The 24075-nt window shown below is 41.8% G+C and overlaps 1 long non-coding RNA gene across 1 annotated transcript; it reads left to right on the top strand.

Annotated features, from left to right (window-relative positions):
• The first annotated feature begins 5897 nt into the window (after positions 1 to 5897).
• LOC112251821 lies at positions 5898 to 7343 on the top strand. Its single transcript, XR_002953723.2, has 3 exons — positions 5898 to 6140; positions 6251 to 6346; positions 6436 to 7343. It is a non-coding gene; the product is annotated as an uncharacterized LOC112251821 (long non-coding RNA).
• Positions 7344 to 24075: the final 16732 nt, after the last annotated feature.

Genomic DNA, 24075 nt, shown 5'->3' with positions numbered 1-24075 from the left:
AAAACAAGGTTTGAAGGGGAGAACCGAACAAACTGGTATGCCATCTGTAAATATGAATAAAATGGTTAAATTACGAGCCTAGTTGGTTAAGCCACAGATAGAGACAGCAAAATTCCCACTAGCCATGATTGGCTGAGATAATGAGTGGGCTGGACAAGCCGAGAGATGAGTTCAGATTGGCCTGCCATGTAGCAAGCTTCTGTCTATTTGAGCTGGTCAGTATGTGTAGGTAATCCTGTCTAACGCTGCTTTAAAAAATATATATAATAGTAGTAGAACTACATAAGTGTTATTCTCCACTTTCTGGAGGACCAAGTTTTGAAATCAGTGCAATTAGAGCATGATAGCTAAGGGGATGGAGAAAACACCTGTCTCCGGATTACATCTTCAAACTAAGGGCAACCATGGCATCCATGACAGAGAGGGAGAAGCTTCCATCCATGTATACGGGTAAAATAATCTAGCTAGCTACGTTTTCAGCTATTTCATGTTTCTAATTTTGTCAGAAAGTTGTTTTCATTTCAAGTTAAAGTGTAATGTTAGCTAGCTAGCTAAGGTTAGCTGGCTGGCTCGCTAGCTAACATTACAGTGGTTCCTCAATTAAACGTTTACAGATTATGCCATGGGATTTAGAGGTAATTTGTGGTTTAGTACATTGCCCTGCGTGACTGCACTGATTATGGGTCCCATGGCGCTAATGTATCTCTAACTGACAATGAATGGGCGATATAAACCAAATAGAAACTGATAATTGTGCACGACTTCAAAATTGAATTCCAATTAACTGAATGATGAGGATGAAGAAGGTGATTGAATTTAGAACAATAGTGTAAGAATTGCTATTCCTCTGTCCTGCACGCACACCCATAAAGAGACACTTATTTTTTTGTTTCTTCTTGGCCAGAAGAAGTTGTAACTGGATTGTAGCGTATTACTTACTAAAGCTGTTGTTACACCAAGGTTTTTATTCTAAGAGAAACGAAAATGACCGGGATGCCATGTATTATAGTCTCTAAAAGGAAAAATATTACCACCGTCTCTTTCGCATCTCATTTTGTTTTCATAATGCATCCTTATTTACAAAGTGATTATTATTAATTTTATTAGATATTCTCACAGAGCAGATTTGCTCTAACACAAAATGCCCCTTAGATACTGTATGAATTCGGAGGGCAGAAATGATTAATTATTAAAGCATTGGACCTCTCACTAAAGGCGTCCGTCATGCAAAAGTTATACTTAAATCCGAACTGGATTTAACGAAAAATGACATAGAAAAACGCACATTTGTAAATCACAAACTGTAAAAGTAATTTGAATGGTAGATACAAATTATTTGTGACATTGTGGTTACAATAAAGAATGTAAACAATATGTTGTGTTTTTATTTACAGTAGTGATGGACAGCTGGAGGCATTTTAAAAACAGGGTTTCAAACACTTGTTTTTCACAAGTGTACTGTAGTACTGTAGTACTGCAGCAGGTGTAGCCCATCATGCGAACAATGTTTCCTATAACAAGGTTGGCCCAAACAGTTCATCAACATCTTTACGCTTTTATTAATAAAATAACTAGAAAAAAGACATTCAAAATGCAGATGTTTATTTAAACTACATTTTAGTTCCAGCTCCATGACCACGGGTAAAACCTTGCTGAGATGATCAATGTATTTGTTGCATTGTCAATGTCTTGATGGCCTTCACCAGTTCATCTTTGCTTGTAGGCTTGGCAGAGTTACGGATTAATGTTTTCAGTTGATGCCAAACAAGTTAGATCGGGTTTAAATCAGGAGACCTACATGTAGAGATGAAAAAAATATTTTCAGATATACAGTGGGCCTGCCGTAGGTGTTGTAGGTCTTTTATTTATTCATTTGTATTAATTTTACTACATAAAGGTCTACTTACTCTGCTGGCATCTTGACCCAGTTTATGCCCTCATTTGCAAACCCGGGCAGCAGTATGTTTTGGGTCATTGTCTGCATTTGGAGAAAAAAATACATTTAGCCTAACAACCAACATTAGGTACAATACTAGAAATATACATGTAAATAGGCCTAAACATAACAAAACATCGCTATAATCCTACCTTGAAACAAACTATGTGGTCCCAGAAACACCTCTCTGACATAGGGTCCAGCATATCTCTTGATAATAGCTAAACTTACCATCAAAAATCAAATATGGTCCTGGTCCCTGGAGAGAAATTGCCCCCCCACACACACATGGAGATTGGGGGGATGTTTGGGACTTGGCTTGCTTGATCTTCTTCCTTTTTTTCTGTAGCAATTTTGAGCAAAATCCTCAAGGGCCAAGGTTGAGTTGTCTGTGAAGATGGCGTCATTGAATGTCTCGCCAGCTTTGATCCGTGCCTGCGCCTGCAGGACGTGAAGTTCTTTGTTTGTCAGACGAATCATTGGGTCGAAACTACAGAACAGTACAAAACAAGAGAACAAACATGGTTAATGCGCAGTATCGAAAAGCCCTCACTGCTGCTCGATCGTCCTATTTTCCTAACTTAATTGAGGAAAATAAGAACAATCCAAAATGTATTTTTGATACTGTCGCAAAGTTAACTAAAAAGTAGCATTCCCCAAGAGAGGATGGATTTCACTTCAGCAGTGATGAATTCATGAACTTCTTTGACGAAAAGATCACGGTCATTAGAAGGCAAATTACGGACTGCTCTTTAAATCTGCGTATTCCTCCAAAGCTCATTTGTCCTGAGTCTGCACAACACTGCCAGGACCTAAGGGAGACACTCAAGTTTTTTAATACTATATTGCTTGACACATTGATGAAAATACTCATGGCCTCTAACCTTCAAGCTGCAAACTGGACCCTAATCCAACTAAAGCCTCTCTTGAAAAAGCCAAACCTTGACCCAGAAAATATAAAAAACTATCGGCCTATATCGAATCTCCCATTCCTCTCAAAAAGTTTAGAAAAAGCTATTGTGCAGCAACTCACTGCCTTCCTGAAGACAAACAATGTATACGAGATGCTTCAGTCTGGTTTTAGACCACATCATAGCATGGTTTTAGACCGCACTTGTGAAGGTGGTAAATTACCTTTTAATGGCATCAGATCGAGGCTCTGCATCTGTCCTCGTGCTCCTAGACCTTAGTGCTGCTTTTGATACCATTTATCACCACATTCTTTTGGAGAGATTGGAAACCGAAATTGGTCTACACGGACAAGTTCTGGACTGGTTTAGATCTTATCTGTAGTAAAGATATCAGTTTGTCTCTGTTGATGGTTTGTCCTCTGACAAATCAACTGTACATTTGTGTTCCTCAAGGCTCCGTTTTAGGACCACTATTGTTTTCACTATATATTTACCTCATGGTTATGTTGTTCGGAAACATAATGTTAACTTTCACTGCTATGAGGATGACACACAGCTGTACATTTCGATGAAGCAACATGGTGAAGCCCCAAAATTGCCCACCCTGGAAGCCTGTGTTTCAGACATAAGGAAGTGGATGGCGGCAAATGTTATACTTTTAAAGTCGGACAAAACAGAGATGCTAGTTCTAGGTCCCAAGAAACAAAGCGATCTTCTGTTAAATCTGATAATTAATCTTGATGGTTGTACGGTCGTCTCAAATAAAACTGTGAAGGACCTCTGCGTTATTCTGGACCCTGATCTCTCTTTTGACGAACATAACAAGACTGCGTCAAGCTTTTGTCTACGTAACATTGCAAAAATCTGAAACTTTCTGTCCAAAAATGATGCATAAAAATGTATCCATGCTTTTGTCACTTCTAGGTTAGACTACTGCAATGCTCTACTTTCCGGGCTAAACTTCAGTTCGTGCTAAACATGGCTGCTAGAATCTTGACAAGAAGATATATTAAAGTGCTGTACAGAAACCCAGCCTAAAACCCCAAACAGCAAGCAATGCAGGTGTAGAAGCACTGTGGCTAGGAAAAAATCCCTAGAAAGGCCAGAACCTTGTCACGAATCCCGCTTCCTGAGTCTGTGTTTGCCTGTGTTTCTGTCCTGGAGTGTGTTTCCGGTGTCCTGGAACGCACCCTGTCTGGTTGCCGGGAGAGCTTATTGGGAGATCGATGTTCACCCGCACCTGTATCCCATCAGTAATCTGCACACCTGTCCTGATCATCACCTCTCCCCTTCAAAAGCTCTGACCTGACATCCATTCCCTGCCGGATCGTTAGCCATGAACAGTATGTTGTGCCATAGTATCAGCCTCAAGTTGGATAGAATTTGTTTTGTTGTTTTTTAGATGGCCAAAAAGCTCAATTTTAGTCTCATCTGACCAGAGTACCTTCTTCCATATGTTTGGGGAGTCTCCCACATGTCCTTTAGTGAACACCAAACGTGTTTGCTTATTTTTTTCTTTAAGCAATGGCTTTTTTTTGGCCACTCTTCGGTAAAGCCTAGCCCTGTGGAGTGTATGGCTTAAAGTGGTCCTATGGACAGATACTCCAATCTCCACTGTGGAGCTTTGCATCTCCTTCAGGGTTATCTTTGGTCTCTTTGTTGTCTCTCTGGTTAATTCCCTCCTTGCCTGTACGTGAGTTTTGGTGTGGCGGCCCTCTCTTGGTAGGTTTTCTGTGGTTCCATATTCTTTACATTTTTTAATAATGGATTTAATGGTATTCCGTGGGATGTTCAATGTTTCTGATATTTTTTTATAGCCTAACACTGAACTGTACTTCGCCACAACATTGTCCCTGACCTGTTTGGAGAGCTCCTTGGTTTTCATTGTGCCGCTTGCTTGGTGGTGTCCCTTGCTTAGTGGTGTTGCAGACTCTGGGGCCTTTCAAAACAGGTGATACTGAGATCATGTGACACAGATTGCACACAGGTGGACTTTATTTAACAAATTATTTCACTTCTGAAGGTAATTGGTTGTACCAGATCTTATTTAGGGGCTTCATGGGAAAGTGGGTGATTACATGTGCACCACTTTTATACATTTTTTTATTTTTGAGAATCTTTTGAAACAAGTTATTTTTTCATTTCACTTCACCAATTTGGACCATTTTGTGTATGTCCATTATGGACAAAAATCCATTTAAATTACAGGTTGTAATGCAACAAAATATGAAAAACGCCAAGGGGGGTGAATACTTTTGCAAGTCACTTTATTTTTAGCATTATTAGGCCTACTTTACAGTATTGTAGCCTACTGTACCTGTTCATTTTCCAGGGCTTTCTCTTTTGGTGTAACACAGGCATCTGATAATAGTTTTTGCGAATAGCACTGTCCGTGACCAAAATCCCCAAGTCTACCAGTATTTTTTAAATGTCTACAGTAGATTTTCCGTTCCTCCTGAAAGCCCTAATCGGCTCACTTAAATTAATAGATATCCTAGTCATGGTGCTACAGCATAATCAAAGTGATGATAATCACCAATCTACTGTATACTTGTGGCCTATTGTAACCTGAAAGTCACACCTTTCCATTACTGCTCACCCGACCCAAACTCCACCCTTACACAGTTACCATTCAAAAACCTGCTGTTTATCTAAAAAGAAATGTGACCAAAGAGAACAGGCGAAATGGACATTGTTTTCATCAAGCCAGTTTCTTTCTATGGTGCTACCTGTTCCAGGGTTAGGACCGTAACCACCAGCTTCTTTTTATGGTGCTACCTGTTCCAGGGTTAGGACTGTAACCACCAGCTTCTTTCTATGGTGCTACCTGTTCCAGGGTTAGGACTGTAACCACCAGCTTCTTTCTATGGTGCTACCTGTTCCAGGGTTAGGATTGTAACCACCAGCTTCTTTCTATGGTGCTACCTGTTCCAGGGTTAGGACTGTAACCACCAGCTTCTTTCTATGGTGCTACCTGTTCCAGGGTTAGGATTGTAACCACCAGCTTCTTTCTATGGTGCTACCTGTTCCAGGGTTAGGACTGTAACCACCAGCTTCTTTCTATGGTGCTACCTGTTCCAGGGTTAGGACTGTAACCACCAGCTTCTTTCTATGGTGCTACCTGTTCCAGGGTTAGGATTGTAACCACCAGCTTCTTTCTATGGTGCTACCTGTTCCAGGGTTAGGACTGTAACCACCAGCTTCTTTCTATGGTGCTACCTGGTCCAGGGTTAGGACTGTAACCAATCAACTTGAGAAATAAGCCGGAGCTGAGAGGATCACCAAAACTAAAGGTATTTTGGTTTCAGTGCAATTTCTTTAACAAAATGTATATAACCTGTCAATGTGTACTCTGTAATAAAATCGATAATTGTGTACTAAAAACGTGAATGTGGTTTTGCAGAGCGTACAACCATGCCGACAACCATCCGTGGAGATAAGTGGATAAAGGCCTGGACAATGGCCCACACTGAAAAAACGCATGGTTGTCAAGAAAGCGGTTAGTTTTGCTAGATTCTTAACATGTGTACACAGCATGTGTGTTAGCGTCCCTTTTAACTCTTAATTGATCTACCGTTTCTATCATAGGCCACTGTAATGTGCCTCGATGGGGGCTCAGGGCGGTACCATTCTGGTCATCTGATGAAAGTGCACATGGATCAGATTCAAACTCTGATTACCGAGATCGAATCATTGAAGGCAGACCAGCAGAAAAAGAAACATTATCTGAGGGCAGAAATACGGAGGACAGCTGATGCATTGTTCCAGACCCAGGCAGTATTGGTGGAGAGTCACTCGTTGTTGGCGGAGAGTCACTTGTCATTGGTGGAGAGTCAGGCAGCATTGACAGAGGGTCAGGCAGAGAATGATGCGTTAAAGAGGGCGAGGAATGAGATGGAGTCACAATTCATGCCAGGCACACCTGTAAGATCTGGAACTCAACATACGTGGCGGCGGGTTCATCAGGTTTTCGGGTTTTCACACTGACATTTCCATTCCTCTTCTGACAACAGAACTTGATGAACTGCTCACCAGGCACAGCAAGGGTCGTCTAGACCGTTATGCTGTTCTGCTGTTCCAAGGATGTGTAACCGAAGAGGGATACCACGAGTGGACACAGAATACCAACTGGGATGGACCCCGAGGCAAATGTGGCTTACCAGTAAACCTCCTGGTGTTTATTATTAATACTGTGTCTCAGAAGTTTCTGTCCATGACTGATGCAACCGGAAAAAGCATTAAAGACCGAGTTAATGAGTACTTGAGGTCACAGAGAAAGTCTAGACATGGCCGCTCTCCCTTATGTAAGGAATTAGGCACTTTACTATGTTTACTACTGTATGTACTGTAGACTATGTTTACTTGTTTACTTGCAAAGTAGCCTAATGAACATATGCTGTTCTATCTTCAATATGCTTTAAATGCTTTATTATCCAAATGTTTAAAGTGCATGTGGGCAATCTCATGCAACCGCAAAATGTTGGATAAAGCATATACTGTACAGTACTGTTTTTCTTCATCAACATCTTTATGCTTTTGTTAATAAAATAATGATCAAAATACTCTTTCAAAATGCAGATGTTTATTTCGTTATGGATCCATAATGAATTACTATGGGAATTAACATCACTGAATGACAGAAATGCTGGAACAAAGTAGGCTAATGAAGGTAAACAAATTGTTGCTTATAATTGTATTAGAGCCCCTTAGATATTCATTTACAATCATTTAAATGTAATTAGATCTAATACTGTTGAAGGAAATGTTATGGATCTGCCAGTGTTTTCATTTAGAGATTCCGGTAAAGAAATGTGTTTGTAGAGGGGTAACTTTCTTCACCAGTTCTCTTACAATTGTATGATTAACCTGCCAGTTGGTGTCACGCCCTGACCTTAGATACCTCTGTTTTCTCTATATTTTGGTCAGGTCAGGGTGTGACTAGGGTGGGTACGCTAGTTTTGTATTGTCTAGGGTTTTTTGTATGTCTAGGTTTTTTTTTAGGTCTAGGTGATTTGTATGTCTATGGTGGCCTGATATGGTTCCCAATCAGAGGCAGCTGTTTATCGTTGTCCCTTTGGTGTTCGTGGGATCTTGTCTATGTGTAGTTGCCTGTCAGCACTTGTTTGTATAGCTTCACGGTTCGTTTGTTATTTTGTTAGTTTGTTCAGTGTTCATTCTTTAAATAAATAAGAATGTATGCATACCACGCTGCGCCTTGGTCTCCTTCATACGACGAACATGACAGTTGGTGTAACTGTAACTTCTGATGAAGGATTGACTCGATCTATAAGCCCAGGACGTCAGTAAAATGGGCAATAAGATACACTACAAGAAAGGGAACAAACATATAACTGTAGAAAATGGTTGCAGGTCAGAGGGCCATCTAAAAAGGGCAGAACCAAGGGCCATCAAGCGAAACAGACCAATGAAGCAAGGGTAAACTATGGGAGTATCTATGACTCTCTGAGGACTGAGTAGGGTAGGGGGCCTACGCCCTCTGCTTCTCCCTTTCCTCTGCGTAGGGTTCTGGGCCAGGAGGGTTGGGAGGGTGGATTCTGCTCTCGCCCGAGCTCGGATCCCCGCATCTCCATGTTACCTGGGTTGTGCCCGACCGGCTCCATCACCCCTTTCCCCATTAGGCACGGCCACATGGTGCACCCCCTTTCCCCGTTAGGCACGGCCGCATGGCACACCCCATTTCCCTGTTAGGCACGGCCGCATGGTGCACCCCCAATATCAAGGTGCACATGAGCCTATTTGTATAATGAAAATGAATTTGGAGGGCAGAAATGATTAAATATTAAAGCATTAGACCGCTTACTAAAAGCGTCAGTCATACAAAAGTTTTACTTAAATCCGAACTGGTTGGAGATTGCAAGAGTTCATGGCAAAAAAGGCTAGATCATTTTTCAAGCTGTTAAAAAATTTGTAGATAACCAGCAGGGTCCCAAATATAAACAGTGGTTATAGAGTGTGCAACCGCTCAGCACCTCATAGCCGAGTATTCAGAGATCAAGACAGCAAGTGCGTGTGCAAGTGCGAGAGAGAGATTTGAAGCAATAGCTTACCCACGTGTGGGCAACTATTTCAGCACCGTTTTGCGCTGCTCTGAAACAAGCATGGGGACTGGTCTTGATAAATCAATGAGATTTTTATTTTCACTGAATCTCCATTTGGGTATTGGTTAGACTACAATTAGGGTGTGGGAATGTTAGGATTATTTTGCTCTTAGTACTGTAGCCTACTACCGACAGGTCATGTTGTACAACGCCATATTTTCCTAACGGAAACCCTGAGGGCTTTGTTTTTCATTTTTCCTAGAATAGAAATACCATAATATTAATTAAGCTAAATTTCTTAAAATCAATCCCATATAGTATGTTCTTACAAAAAAGGTTTTAATGGACAAAGAAAAGCTTTCCAGTAGGTGTACCAAAACATTCAAAGGTTACAAGTTTATCAACTTTCAAAGCAGAATTACTTTCCCATTGTTCCTCAAATTCCTTGTATGATATACCATTTTTGTAGGTCTGTGTCTCTGCTTTCATCCAATGTAAAAAACACAATTTCAAATTTTGCTACATAAGACCGAATCAAGGCGGTCGGTCGCATATACCGAGTGTCCTTTTCACCATACTTACTGTTTTCATTTATCTGAGCCTGTGGTTAGAGGGTTAAACTAGCTTTTACAGTTTTGACTCTACAGGTGCCAGTGGAAGGTAAATAAGAAGAAGTATATCGGATTTATAAAGTTTTCCTTGCTTTCAAGAAGCAAACCTAATTCAAGTAAAGACATTTCTTTACTGGAAGTTAAACAATTGAGGGGACATTGACCCTGTCCACTATCCCCCCTAAAACAGAGCCTCTACTGTGCTTCATATCACATATGCTTGTCCGCAACTATGTCCCATCTTCTCTCCCATGACCCTTACAGTTCCCACAGCGTGTGTGTGTTTGTATGTGTTTTGGTTAGAGAGAGGGAAAATTAAGAAGAAAAAAAGACAGAGAAACTGAGTGAGAGACATAACAAGATCTATCAATCTTTTAGTGATGAATATATCAGTGATAATGAATTGCCAGTTCATTCTTCTAGTCTAGTGTATGAAGTATTCCATGGCACCCTGACATGAGGGATAGAACTCTTGTCACATTCTCTGTTGACCCCATATTGATCCTTAGCAACAATGTCATAGGTACAATAACATCAAAGCTGTAGACACATACTGTATGTACTGCATTGTGATGTTGATGCTATGGGTAACATAATAGCAGCACTCTGCAAGCTGCAGAGGAGATGACTGCAGTTTTACAGTCCCCTAACCAATTGTGCTATTGTGTGTTTTTTCCTGTTATTTGTAACCTATTTTGTACACAATGTTTCTGCCACCGTCTCTTATGACAGAACAGAGCTTGTAGATATCAGGACAGCGATTACTCACCTTCATACTGGAATAAGATTTTTCTTTAATGAGTCGGACGCGAAGGAGTTACTCCAGACACACAACAAGGCCCTCTACCCGTCATTCGCAGGAGATGGGATGTAGGGATGTAGGTCTGGGTGCCTTGTAAGGATCCGACGGCGAGTGGGGAATTTGCCTTTACCATCGGTCCTATTAGCCAACGTACAATCATTGGATAATAAAATAGATGAACTACGAGCACGTATATCCTACCAACGGGACATTAAAAACGGTCTATCCTATGTTTCACCGAGCCGTGGCTGAACGACAACATGAATAACATACAGCTGGCTGGTTTTATGATTTTTTGGCAGGATAGTACAGCAGCCTCTGGTAAGACAAGGGGTGGTGGTCTATCTATATTTGTAAACAACAGCTGGTGCATGAAATCTTATGAAGTCTCAAGGTTTTGCTCACCTGAGGTAGAGTATCTCATGATAAGCTGTTTACCACTGTCACACCCTGACCTTAGATCCTTTTATGTCTCTATTTTGGTTTGGTCAGGGCATGAGTTGGGGTGGGCATTCTATGTTGTGGGTTCAGTGTTTTCTTTTCTGTGTGTTTGGCCGGTTGTGGTTCTCAATCAGAGGCAGCTGTCTATCGTTGTCTCTGATTGAGAACCATACTTAGGTAGCCTTTTCCCACCTGTGTGGTGTGGGTAGTTAATTTCTGTTTAGTGTGTATTGCACCTGGCGGAGCTGTTTGGTTGTTCTTTGTTGCTCGTTGTATAGTGTTCAGCTTTACCATTAAAATGACGAACACGTACCACGCTGCACCTTGGTCCTCACCTTCTTCCACCAGTGCCCGTTACAACCACACTATTTACCTAGAGAGATTCCATCTATATATTATTTTTAGCTGTCTATTTACCACCACAAACTGATGCTGGCACTAATACGGCGCTCAATGAGCTGTAAACGGCCATACAGGGCGTTGGACTAGCAAGTGAAAGGTTGTAAGATCGATCCCCCGAGGTGACAAGGTTAAAATGTGTCGTTCTGCCCCAGAACAAGGCAGTTAATTGACTGTTCCTAAGCCATCGTTGAAAGTACGAATTTGTTCTTAACTGACTTGCCTAGTAAAATTAAAAAGCAAACAGGAAAACGCTCATCCAGAGGCGGTGCTCTTAGTGGCCGGGGACTATAATGCAGAGCAACTTAAAACCTTTTTACCTACCCGCATGTTAAATGTGCAGCCTGAGGAAAAAAACTCTAGTCCACACACAGAGACTTTTACAAAGCTCCCTCGCACTCCATTTGGCAAATCTGACCATAATTCTATCCTCCTGATTCCTGCTTACAAGCAAAAGCTAAAGCAGGAAGCACCAGTAACTGGTCAGATGAAGCAGATGCTAACCTACAGGACTGTTTTACGAGCACAGACTGGAATATGTTCCGGGATTCTTCCGATGGCATTGAGGAGTACACCACATCCGTCACTGGCTTCATCAATAAGTGCATCGATGACGTCCCCCCACAGTGACTGTATGTACATACCCCAACCAGAAGCCATGGATTACAGGCAACATCTAGACTGAGCTAAAGGGTAGAGCTGCCGCTTTCAAGGAGTGGGATTCTAACACGGAACCTTTAAAAAAATCCCCCTCCGACGAACAATCAAACAGGAAAAGCTTCAATACAGGACTAAGATTGAATTGTACTACACTGGCTCCGACGCTCGTCTGATGTGGCAGGGCTTGCAAACTATTACATCCTACAAAGGGAAGCACAGCCAAGAGCTGCCCAGTGACACGATCCTACCAGATTAGCTAAATTACTTCTATAATCGTTCCATGGCAAGTAACACTGAAACATGCATGAGAGCATCAGCTGTTCCGGATGACTGTGTGATCACGCTCTCCGTAGCCGATGTGAGTAAGACCTTTAAACAGGTCAACATTCACAAGACCGCGGGGCCAGACGAATTACCAGGCTGTGTACGCTGAGCATGCGCTGACCAACTGGAAAGTGTCTTCACAGACATTTTCATCCTGTCCCTGACTGATTCTGTAATACCAACATGTTTCAAGCAGGCCACCATAGTCCCTGTGCCCAAGAACACTAAGGTAATCTGCCTAAATGACTACCGACCCGTAGCACACACATCTGTAGCCATGATGTGCTCTGAAAGGCTGGTCATGGCTCACATCAACACCATTATCCCAGAATCACTAAACCTACTCCAATATGTAAACCGCCCCAAGAGATCCACAGATGATGCAATCTTGCACTCCAGACTGCCCTTTGTGAGAATGCTATTCATTGACTACAGCTTAGCGTTCAACACCATAGTGCCCTAAAAACTCATCACTAAGCTAAGGACCCTAAGACTAAACACCACCCTCTGCAAATGGATCATGGACTTCCTGACGGGCCACACCCAGGTGGTAAGTGTTGGTACCAACACATCCGCCACGTTGGTCCTCAGCACGGGGCCCCTCAGGGTGACGTGCTCAGTCCCCTCTTGTACTCCCTGTTCACTCATGACTGCATGGCCAGGCACGACTCCAACGCAATCATTTAGTTTGCCGATGACACAACAGTGGTAGGCCTGATCACCAACAACGATGTGACAGCCTACAGGGAGGAGGTCAGAGACCTGACAGTGTGGTGTCACTTTAACTCTACCTACAGTACATGTACACTACCATTCAAAGGTTTGGGGCCCTTAGAAATGTCCTTGTTTTTGAAAGAAAAGCACCATTAAAATAGCATCAAAGTGATCAGAAATACAGTGTAGACATTGTTAATGTTGTAAATGACTATTGTAGCTGGAAACAGTTGATTTTTTATTTAAAATCTACATAGGCGTACAAGAAGCCCATTATCAGCAACCATCACTCCTCTGTTCCAATGGCACGTTGTGTTAGCTAATCCAAGTTGATCACTTTAAAAGGCTAATTGATCATTAGAAAACCCTTTTGCAATTATGTTAGCACAGCTGAAAACTGTTGTCCTGATTAAAGAAGCAATAAAACTGGCCTTCTTTAGGCTAGTTGAGTATCTGGAGCATCAGCATTTGTGGGTTTGATTACAGCCTCAAAATGACCAGAAAAAAATACCTTTCTTCTGAAACTCATCTGTCTATTCTTGTTCTGAGAAATCAAGGCTATTCCATGCGAGAAATTGCCAAGAAACTGAAGATCTCATACAACGCTGTGTACTACTCCCTTCACAGAACAGTGCAAATTGGCTCTAACCAGAATAGAAAGAGGAGTGGGAGGCCCCGGTGCACAACTAAGCAATAGGACAAGTACATTAGAGTGTCTAGTTTGAGAAACAGACTCCTCACAAGTCCTCAACTGGCAGCTTCATTAAATAGTATCCACAAAACACCAGTCTCAACGTCAACAGTGAAGAGGCAACTCCGGGATGCTGGCCTTCTAGACAGAGTTCCTCTGTCCAGTGTCTGTGTTCTTTTGCCCATCTTAATCTTTTCTTTTTATTGGCCATTCGGAAAAGTGGCTTTTCTTTGCAACTCTACCTAGAAGGCCAGCCTCCGGAGTCAGCCTTAGGGTGTTGTTATAGGTTGTGAATGTGATTTAATGGACATCCCCCAAGGAGCCTCCTTTCCCATTCGTCCCGTATCAGTGGCTGTGAGTCTGACACAGCCACAATGCCTCTTTGTTCCTTTCGCCTGTCCAAACATTTTTAGAGGACTTTGTGTTCCGCACACCCTCCCACAACTCAACAGACAAAAAAAGAGGAGAAATAGAGCAGGAGAAGGAGAGGAGGTTGGTGTTACAGAACTTCTCATCTGCGATAACAGACAGACACCTATAGTAGGACCTACTACTCAAACACTGGGAGCAAGCTTCTTCCAAAAATGCTGTAAACGTGTGTCACTCTCTTGGTTGGAGACAGAGTATACATCTCAACTGAAAAACCCATTGTGCAAATAGGCTTGTGTCAATGCAATACGGAAAAGGACTGTTGCTTCTTCATTGATAAAGTTTTATCATAAAATGATTGGTCCCCCCCCCCGTCAAATAGAGATAGGTTGATAGGGATCACCCTAACTGTAATTTTAATAGACCAATGATAACATGATATTCTCTTACTTCATTTAAGTAAGTCATTTAAATAGGTACTGCCTTGTAATCAATATCGGCGAAGGAGTGTTTGCGGAGGGGTGGTTTATATAGCTCGATATCTGCTCTACTGGTGCCAACGTGTCAGCAAATATAATTAAAAGTTTACACTATTCATCTATGGCAAAGTAACTGAGTTTTTTAAAATTATTTTTATTTTACCCCTTTTTCTCCCTAATTTCATGGTATCCAATTGTTGTAGTAGCTACTATCTTGTCTCATCGCTACAACTCCCGCACGGGCTCGGGAGAGACGAAGGTTGAAAGTCATGCGTCCTCCGATACATAACCCAACCAAGCCGCACTGCTTCTTAACACAGCGCCATCCAACCTGGAAGCCAGCAGCACCAATGTGTCGGAGGAAACACAGTGCACTGCGCCCAGCCCGCCATAGGAGTCACTGGTGCGCGATGAGACAAGGACATCCCTACCGACCGACCAATCACTCCCTAACCCGGACGACGCCAGGCCAATTGTGCGTCGCCCCATGGACCTCCTGGTCGCGGCCGGTTACAACAGAGCCTGGGCGCGTACACAGGGACTCTGATGGCACAGCTGGCGCTGCAGTACAGCACCCTTAACCACTGCGCCACCCGGGAGGCCGTAACTGACAGTTGAAGTCGGAAGTTTACATACACCTTAGCCAACTCCATTTAAACTTAGTTTTCACAATACCTGACACAATTCCCTGTCTTAGGTGAGTTTGGATCACCACTTTATTTTAAGAATGTGGCATGTCAAAATAATATTAGAGAGAATGATTTATTTCTTTCTTTCACCACATTCCCAGTGGGTCAGAAGTTTAAATACACTCAATTAGTATTTGGTAGCATTGTCTTTAAATTGTTTAACTTGGGTTAAATGTTTCGGGTAGCATTCCACAAGTTTCCCACAATAAATTGGGTGAAATTTGGCCATTCCTCCTGACAGAGCTGGTGTAACTGAGTCAGGTTTGTAGGCCTCCTTGCTCGCACATGCTTCTTCAGTTCTGCCCCACAAATGTTCTATAGGATTGAGATCAGGGCTTTGTGATGGTCAATCCAAAACCATGACTTTGTTGTCCTTAAGCCATTTTGCCACAACTTTGGAAGTATGCCTGGGGTCATTGTCCATTTGGAAGACCCATTTGTGACCAGGCTTTAACTTCCTGACTGATGCCTTGAGATGTTGCTTCAATATATCCACATCATTTTCCATCCTCATGTTGCCATCTATTTTGTGAAGTGCACCAGTCCCTCCTGCAGCAAAGCACCCCCACAACATGATGCTGCCACCCCCGTGCTTCACGGTTGGGATGGTGTTCTTCGGCTTGCAAGACTCCCCCTTTTTCCTTCAAACATACAGTGGCGCAAAAAAGTATTTTGTCAGCCACCAATTGTGCAAGTTCTCCCACTTAAAAAGATGAGAGAGGCCTGTAGTTTTCATCATAGGTACACTTCAACTATGACAGACAAAATGAGAGAAAAAAATCCAGAAAATCACATTGTAGGATTTTTAATACATTTATTTGCAAATTATGGTGGAAAATAAGTATTTGGTCAATAACAAAAGTTTCTCAAAACTTATATACCCTTTGTTGGCAATGACAGAGGTCAAACGTTTTCTGTAAGTCTTAACAAGGTTTTCACACACTGTTGCTGGTATTTTGGCCCATTCCTCCATGCAGATCTCCTCTAGAGCAGTGATGTTTTGGGGCTGTTGCTGGGCAACACAAACTTTCAACTCCCTCCAAAGATTTTCTATGGGGTTGAGATCTGGAGACTGGCTAGGCCACTCCAGGACCTTGAAATGCTTCTTACGAAGCCACTCCTTCGTTGCCCGGGCGGTGTGTTTGGGATCATTGTCATGCTGAAAGACCCAGCCACATTTCATCTTCTCAATGCCCTTGCTGATGGAAGGAGGTTTTCACTGAAAATCTCATGATACATGGCCCCATTCATTCTTTCCTTTACACGGATCAGTCGTCCTGGTCCCTTTGCAGAAAAACAGCCCCAAAGCATGATGTTTCCACCCCCACAGTAGCTATGGTGTTCTTTGAATGCAACTCAGCATTCTTTGTCCTCCAAACACGACAAGTTGAGTTTTTACCAAAAAGTTATATTTTGGTTTCATCTGACCATATGACATTCTCCCAATCTTCTTCTGGATCATCCAAATGCTCTCTAGCAAACTTCAGACAGGCCTGGACATGTACTGGCTTAAGCAGGGGGACACGTCTGGCACTGCAGGATTTGAGTCCCTGGCAGCGTAGTGTGTTACTGATGGTAGGCTTTGTTACTTTGGTCCCAGCTCTCTGAAGCTCATTCACTAGGTCCCCCCGTGTGGTTCTGGGATTTTTGCTCACCGTTCTTGTGATCATTTCAAATCAAATCAAATCAAATTTTATTTGTCACATACACATGGTTAGCAGATGTTAATGCGAGTGTAGCGAAATGCTTGTGCTTCTAGTTCCGACAATGCAGTAATAACGAACAAGTAATCTAACTAACAATTCCAAAAAAACGACTGTCTTATAACACAGTGTAAGGGGATAAAGATTTTGACCCCATGGGGTGAGATCTTGCGTGGAGCCCCAGATCGAGGGAGATTTTCAGTGGTCTTGTATGTCTTCCATTTCCTAATAATTGCTCCCACAGTTGATTTCTTCAAACCAAGCTGCTTACCTATTGCAGATTCAGTCTTCCCAGCCTGGTGCAGGTCTACAATGCTTTTTCTGGTATCCTTTGACAGCTCTTTGTCTTGGCCATAGTGGAGTTTGGAGTGTGACTGTTTGAGGTTGTGGACGAGTGGAGGACAGAGGAGCCTCTTAAAGAAGAAGTTACAGGTCTGTGAGAGCCAGAAATCTTGCTTGTTTGTAGGTGACCAAATACTTATTTTCCACCATAATTTTCAAATAAATTCATAAAAAAATCCTATAATGTGATTTTCTGGATTTTATTTCTCTCATTTTGTCTGTCATAGTTGAAGTGTACCTTTGATGAAAATTACAGGCCTCTCTCATCTTTTTAAGTGGGAGAACTTGCACAATTGGTGGCTGACTAAATACTTTTTTTTGCCCCACTGTAATGATGGTCATTATGTCCAAACAGTTCTATTTTTGTTTCATCAGACTAGAGGACATTCTCCAAAAATTACGATCTTTGTCCACGTGTGCAGTTGCAAACCGTAGTCTGGCTTTTTTTATGGCGATTTTGGAAAAGTGGCTTCTTCTCTGCTGCTGCTTTTTTTTGTCGATATAGGACTCGTTTTACTGTGGATATAGATACTTTTGTACCCGTTTCCTCCAGCATCTTCACAAGGTCCTTTGCTGTTGATCTGGGATTGTTTTGCACTTTTCGCACCAAAGTACGTTCATCTCTAGGAAACAGAACGTGTTTCCTTTCTGAGTGGTATGACGGCTGCGTGGTCCCATGGTGTTTATACTTGCGTCCTATTGTTTGTACAGATGTACGTGGTACCTTCAGGCATTTGGAAATTGCTCCCAAGGATGAACCAGACTTGTGGAGGTCTACAATTTTTCTTCTGAGGTCTTGGATGATTTCTTTTGATTTTCCCATGATGTCAAGCAAAACAAGGCACTGAGTTTAAAGGTAGACCTTGAAATACATCCACAGGTAAACCTCCAATTGACTCAAATTATGTCAATTAGCCTATCAGAAGCTTCTAAAGCCATGACATAATTTTCTGGAATTTTCTAAGCTGTTTAAAAGGCACAGTCAACTTAGTGTATGTAAACTTCTAACCCACTGGAATTGTAATACAATGAATTATAAGTTAAATAATCTCTCTGTAAACAGTTGTTGGAAAAATTACTTGTGTCATGCACAAAATAGATGTCCTAACCGACTTGCCTGTATCCAAGTTTCTTGACATAGGCGTTTCAGAGAGCTGTCAATCAAGGCAAGCTTAATAATATAAGCTCCCCACCATTCAGCCTGTCTTTTCAAACTTCCTAGTACTTCCCCCCCCCAAAATTGAGTTTCTATTCCCAAACAATGTTATGGGTGATATTTTAGTCACTCAAAAGTTTATTTTACATGGGAATCAAAATGACTGTTCGGGACCTTTTATGGGGTGGTTAATACAGTATGTCAGGTAAATGCAGAGGGGAAGGGAGGGATGTTTTATCAGTGTCATTGGCTGGAGGTCTATCTGGTTGGTTGGTCAGGATCCCTCCTCTCGAATTCAGATAAAAAGAGAACTGTACAAAAGGAGGGGACCATGTGTATCAGGTGGAGAGGTAGTAGATGGATTCATCCAGCCCAAGGTGATGGAGGTTCAGAGAATCACCACTGACAGACAGAGAGAAAGTGGATATCGCTGTGACAAAAAAAGAGGACTGAACCATGGGCACCACTATCCCAGTATGAACCATTCAGAGGGTAGAGCAGAGCCCAGTCTCATTAGTTCTATGTTCCATTTCCAGCCACAAGCTAACTATGGTAACAGCATCCCTTGAGACTCTATATCATCTACTGCATCTTTAAGTAATACATGTATCACTAGCCACTTTAAACTATGCCACTTTTGTTTACATACCCTACATTACTCATCTCATATGTATATACTGTACTCGATACCATATACTGCATCTTGCCTATGCCGTTCTGTACCATCACTCATTCATATATCTTTATGTACATATTCTTTATCCCTTTACACTTGTTTGTATAAGGTAGTAGTTTTGGAATTGTTAGGTTAGATTACTCGTTGGTTATTACTGCATTGTCGGAACTAGAAGCACAAGCATTTCGCTACACTCGCATTAACATCTGCTAACCATGTGTATGTGACAAATCAATTGGATTTGATTTAATTTGACCTTATAACTGCAAAATGAGGGACTATTACGATTTCTGTTTACAAGGTGCCACTGCAACAGGGAGGATTGTGTGCCGGCATTTCCTCTGGTTTTATAGACCCCACATGACCCCGTCCACATCTTTACACAACAGAATGAAGTGTTTGTGATCTGTCATAAACCTGTCAACATGGGCCTGATGAGCAGTAATTAACACGTCTGACTGCCATGAGAGAGGGGAAGTAAGTAGGAGTGAGGTCTGCCTTGGTGAACTTCTGATGGATTATATCATACAGGGGTCATAGCTTGAGTTTCCCACGCAGGTCCTTTTTAGCTGGGATGAAAAGGTGTTTATGGCGATGTGATTGAAAAAGGTTGACATTGAAAGGGGAAGAAGTTTTATGTTGTTGGTGCTTTCACACTGCTCAGCACTAACTGGAAGTTGGTGGTGATATCATGAGAAGGATGAGCTGGTTAAAAGTTTAAATCCTAGTCATTGTTGTAAGTAAGAACCTATCCTAGTCATTGTTGTAAATAAGAATATATAAGCAAAAATAAACTAAGAAAGCATGAAATCTGCCCTGAAGGAACCCTCACAGGCACCCTCCCTCTGGCCATACCTTTGTTGATACACAAAGGTATGTTTTTGTTACCTAAATCCTAGTCATTGTGGAGATGGTCAGAAGCTTCAGGTTGCATGGTGTGCACAGAGGACCTGACATTGACTAATCACACAGACACCATGGTGAAGAAGGTGCAACAGGTGCCTCTTCAACATCAGGCAACTGAAAACATTTGTCATGGGCCCTCAGATCCTCAAAAAGTTCTACAGTTGAACCATCGAGAGCATCGTGACTGGATATATCACTGCCTGGTACGGCAACTGCACTGCCCTCAACCACAAGGCTCTACTGAGGGTGGTGCGTGCGGCCCAATACATCACTGAGGGGAGCTCCCATGTGGTATTTGAGGAAGGCCTGGAAAATCGTGAAGGACTCCAGTCACTCGAGCCACGGACTGTTCACTTGGTTACCATCTGGCATGCGGCATTGGACCATCAGGTCTCGGACCTACAGGCTCTGAGACAGCTTCTACCACCAGGCCATCAGTGCTGAACTGCTAACCCTAGCTGTCTCTCTCCACAGACCTGCACCTTAGTGACTATTTGCACATTAGAGATTATCTGGACCTTAGAGATTATTTGCTCTGACTCTACTCATCCAACCCTTACACACAAGCACACACACAGCCACCCATATACAAACACACACAAGCACACAGTCTGCCCTGCTATTCTATTATATACTATTTATTCAACTGCGCGACCAAGACACTACTCACTTTATATTTGTAAATACAGTTATACTTGACATAGCACATTAATTATCTATACTGTATATCCCACACTCTTAGAAAAAAAGGTGCTATCTAGAACTTGAAAGGGTTCTTCGGCTGTCCCCACAGAAGAACCCTTTGAAGAAACCTTTTTGGTTCAAGGTAGAACCCTTTAGGTACTAGGTAGAACCCGTTTGAGATCCATGTAGAACCCCTTTTCCACAGAGGGTTCTACATGGAACCCAAAGAGTTCTACCTGGAACGAAAAAGGGTTCTACCTCAAACCAGAAAGGGTTCTACTATGTAGACAGCCGAAGAAACCCTTTTGGAACCCATTTTTACAAGAGTGTACTGTGTACATATCAGACTATTACTAGGCATACTGCCTCCTCTATTTTTTATTTGACTCTATTATTAATATTGATTATTGAACTGCAATGTTGAGGGAGCTAGCACACAAGCATTTCACTGTACATTTTATACCTGCTGTAAACTCTGTATATGACAAATATGATTAGATTTGATGAGAATGTGTAAGCAAAAATAAATCTGACCTGGAAGGTTATTTTTGCTTCAGCAATCTCTTGGGTCATACCTTTGTTGACACCAGACCTGGGTTCAAATGCTATTTCAAATATCTCAATTACTTTCACGTACCTTTTGATGTAAGAATTCCAATATGTTTTATTTGGAAATACACTTGTATTGTCATGTACTTGAAAATACTCCAATACACTGACTCAAATACACACCCATGCATTTAATCCAGGTATTTCAAAATAGTATTTGAAATAAGTATTTGAAAATACTTTAAAATAGTAGGCTATTTATAAGAAATTATTTTAAAACACTTTCAAGTACATCCAATAGAAGTAGTCTATTCGTGCCACATTTTCTGAAAATACTCAAATACACAGAAAATAAGTATTTCAATAATAAATAATCAAATACACATGTATTTGAACCCAGGTCTGGTTGACACATTGTAGTTTAAACTTGGATCAAATTACAGTACGAAAATAAAAGCACACTAAATCGTGTGGCTTGACAGAAATAAATCTGAAACAGCGATAAACCAAGAGATTTGTTCTCAGAATCAAATGATGTACACACAATCTGTGGAACTGGTGAATCTTTCATGGCAACAGTTTCACTGTAACTGATACCAACATCAGCCTAACATCTGAAACAGAAGGGGAATCTATTAGTCTCTGCTCAGTAGGATCCTCTGCTTTATCACGGTATCAAATCATTATCCACACAGATACACTTCTATAAAAGTCTACATTATACAACTCAACGTCCTACATTTATACAGACTATAAATTACTGAACCATCTAACATTACTGTATAATAACAGTCAGATCATGTCACAGAATACAATTAAAACGACATAAGCTTTAGGTAACTTCCTTCGGATATATCATTGTGGTTTATTGGTTGTGCAGAGAAGGTGTTTGGCAAGATCAGTACAGTATAGTGACTTGGTGCTTGGAGAACAGCAAGCGGAGCAGGGCCGAACTACAGCATTTGGACTATTGTGTTTGCCTATGGTAATCAACATGTGGAGCACAAAGAGATCAAGACCTGCTTGGTTGGTTGCAGGGATCCATGCTGAAAAGCTGCCTACTCACGGATCCAATAGTCAGCCAAACCGGATGAACGCCAGAAAAACACCAACACACAGGCTCATACACAATCCCAACACACACCCTCTCTCTCTCTCCCTCTATCAATGCCTCTCTCTCACTGCAATTATCTCTAACTCTTTCTCTTCCTCTCTCACTACACTTCTCTCCCTCTCTTCCAAATTAAAACTCTCTCAAACGTTGACTTTGGAGAAAGAATAGGTATTATCTTAGCCTAGAACCATATGTTAGCCTGTTGACAGCCGCAGAGTCTGTGTTAGTGTTCACTTATTGCCTCAGTGATGAAAATGAATTTCCCTCAAACTGATGCATTTCATCCATTTATTCACAATGGGTTTTCACTCATATGTCTGTGATTGTGACTAACCTCACTTGACAGAAAAGTATATTTTCACATTATTTCACCAGGCTTTCAAATGTCAATACAATATGTGATTGTACTTTAGAGCAGCATTAAAATGGAAGATAGAGTGAAAGTATGCATGAAGTTTAAATAGCAAGTGTCATTTCCCTGCATTGTATATGCCCCTGCACAATAACATGTCTCATTTCACAGTTATACCTCTCTGTATAGTGGTACCACAGTTCTCACAGTAAAACAAACACAGATAGCAGGTTTGTAGTAGTAAAACTGTCATTGTGCTCTGTAAAGAGAATGGACACAATCCATTACAGCTTACAATGGCTCATATTCCATCCTTCATTTAATTGTACATTGTGTATATTTAAGCTCTGGTCTATTGGTTAAAAGTTTAAAAGCAGCACCAACTATTTCCTCCTTAATGTATGAGAATAATTAATCTTTGAATAATTCCCATTCATCACATACAATGACTTGCCTAGTTTTGGTATTTGCTAGCAAACAAGTCTAGACTAGGTTTAGTAACATTAATAACATTTGTTAAGCATGACAGGAAGGAAGAACAGGTTGATGTGTTTGTCTGAATGTTTTCTGTACTGTGACTACACAGTCACAGTGTTTGATACACACACACACTACTGTTCTGCTCCACAGTGTCAGAGAGAAGAGAAAGTGTCAGGCCTGAAAGCACTACCAGGACCAATGGGTTTTACTGTCAGGTAATGGTAGCCATGTTGTTTCTCTGAGGGTAGAGAAGAAGGCAGTGGACCTGGAAGGAACTGAAAAGAGAGATAGTTTGACATTTGTATCCTCGGGGGATGAGAAGAAAGGATGTGGATGAGAGGAGCACCTGGCCCAAGCACAGCTTATTCTCAGCCTGTGGCTGGCCCAGAGCTAGATCACTAAAGCTGCTGCATCGCTGGCACTGCTGCCCAGATCAAGGTGCCAGATCAGGGCAAAGGATTAAACCTCATCTTCAGAACCAAGTTTGGTTTGTGTGAACAATCCCTTTTCCCTTTTAACCAAACCCTGTGCTAGAAGGACACAGAATGCATGGGTTTTGGGTTTCAATGGCTTTCCATACACGTCAATACATTTCCTAGAAATAAAAATAGATTCCCTAGAAATAAATATTTAGAATGTGTTTGAGCAGGCATCTAAGTTTGCATGGTATAGAAAGCTTCTTTCAGCGCATCTGAGTTGCAAGAGGAGCAAGCATCCACCCTCAACCTTCAACCCTCAGGCTTTCCTCACCCTCGCTAATCACATGAGCAAAGGAGTGGCATATACGGGCTACAGCTCAACTCACATGACTATGGCGTGCGAGCACACGCACACACCCTGGGAAAAAATCTGTCATGCTCCCAGCAAACATGGGGGAATCCGAGTCAAGGTTTTTCTAGTATGCAACGATGAGATATACTACTGTTCCTTAACAAACAGCAACATGCGCAGCAGTGACACAGATGAAAGGAACAGTCCAGACTCCGTCGAGAAGCTCCCAGGATGCCTACACCCCCTCTGGGGTGAGC

This window comes from Oncorhynchus tshawytscha, linkage group LG05 (genome assembly GCF_018296145.1).
Source record: "Oncorhynchus tshawytscha isolate Ot180627B linkage group LG05, Otsh_v2.0, whole genome shotgun sequence".
Taxonomy (NCBI): domain Eukaryota; kingdom Metazoa; phylum Chordata; class Actinopteri; order Salmoniformes; family Salmonidae; genus Oncorhynchus; species Oncorhynchus tshawytscha.
The sequence above is the reverse complement of the archived record's forward strand: the minus strand, read 5'-3'. Positions and strand labels throughout refer to the sequence as shown.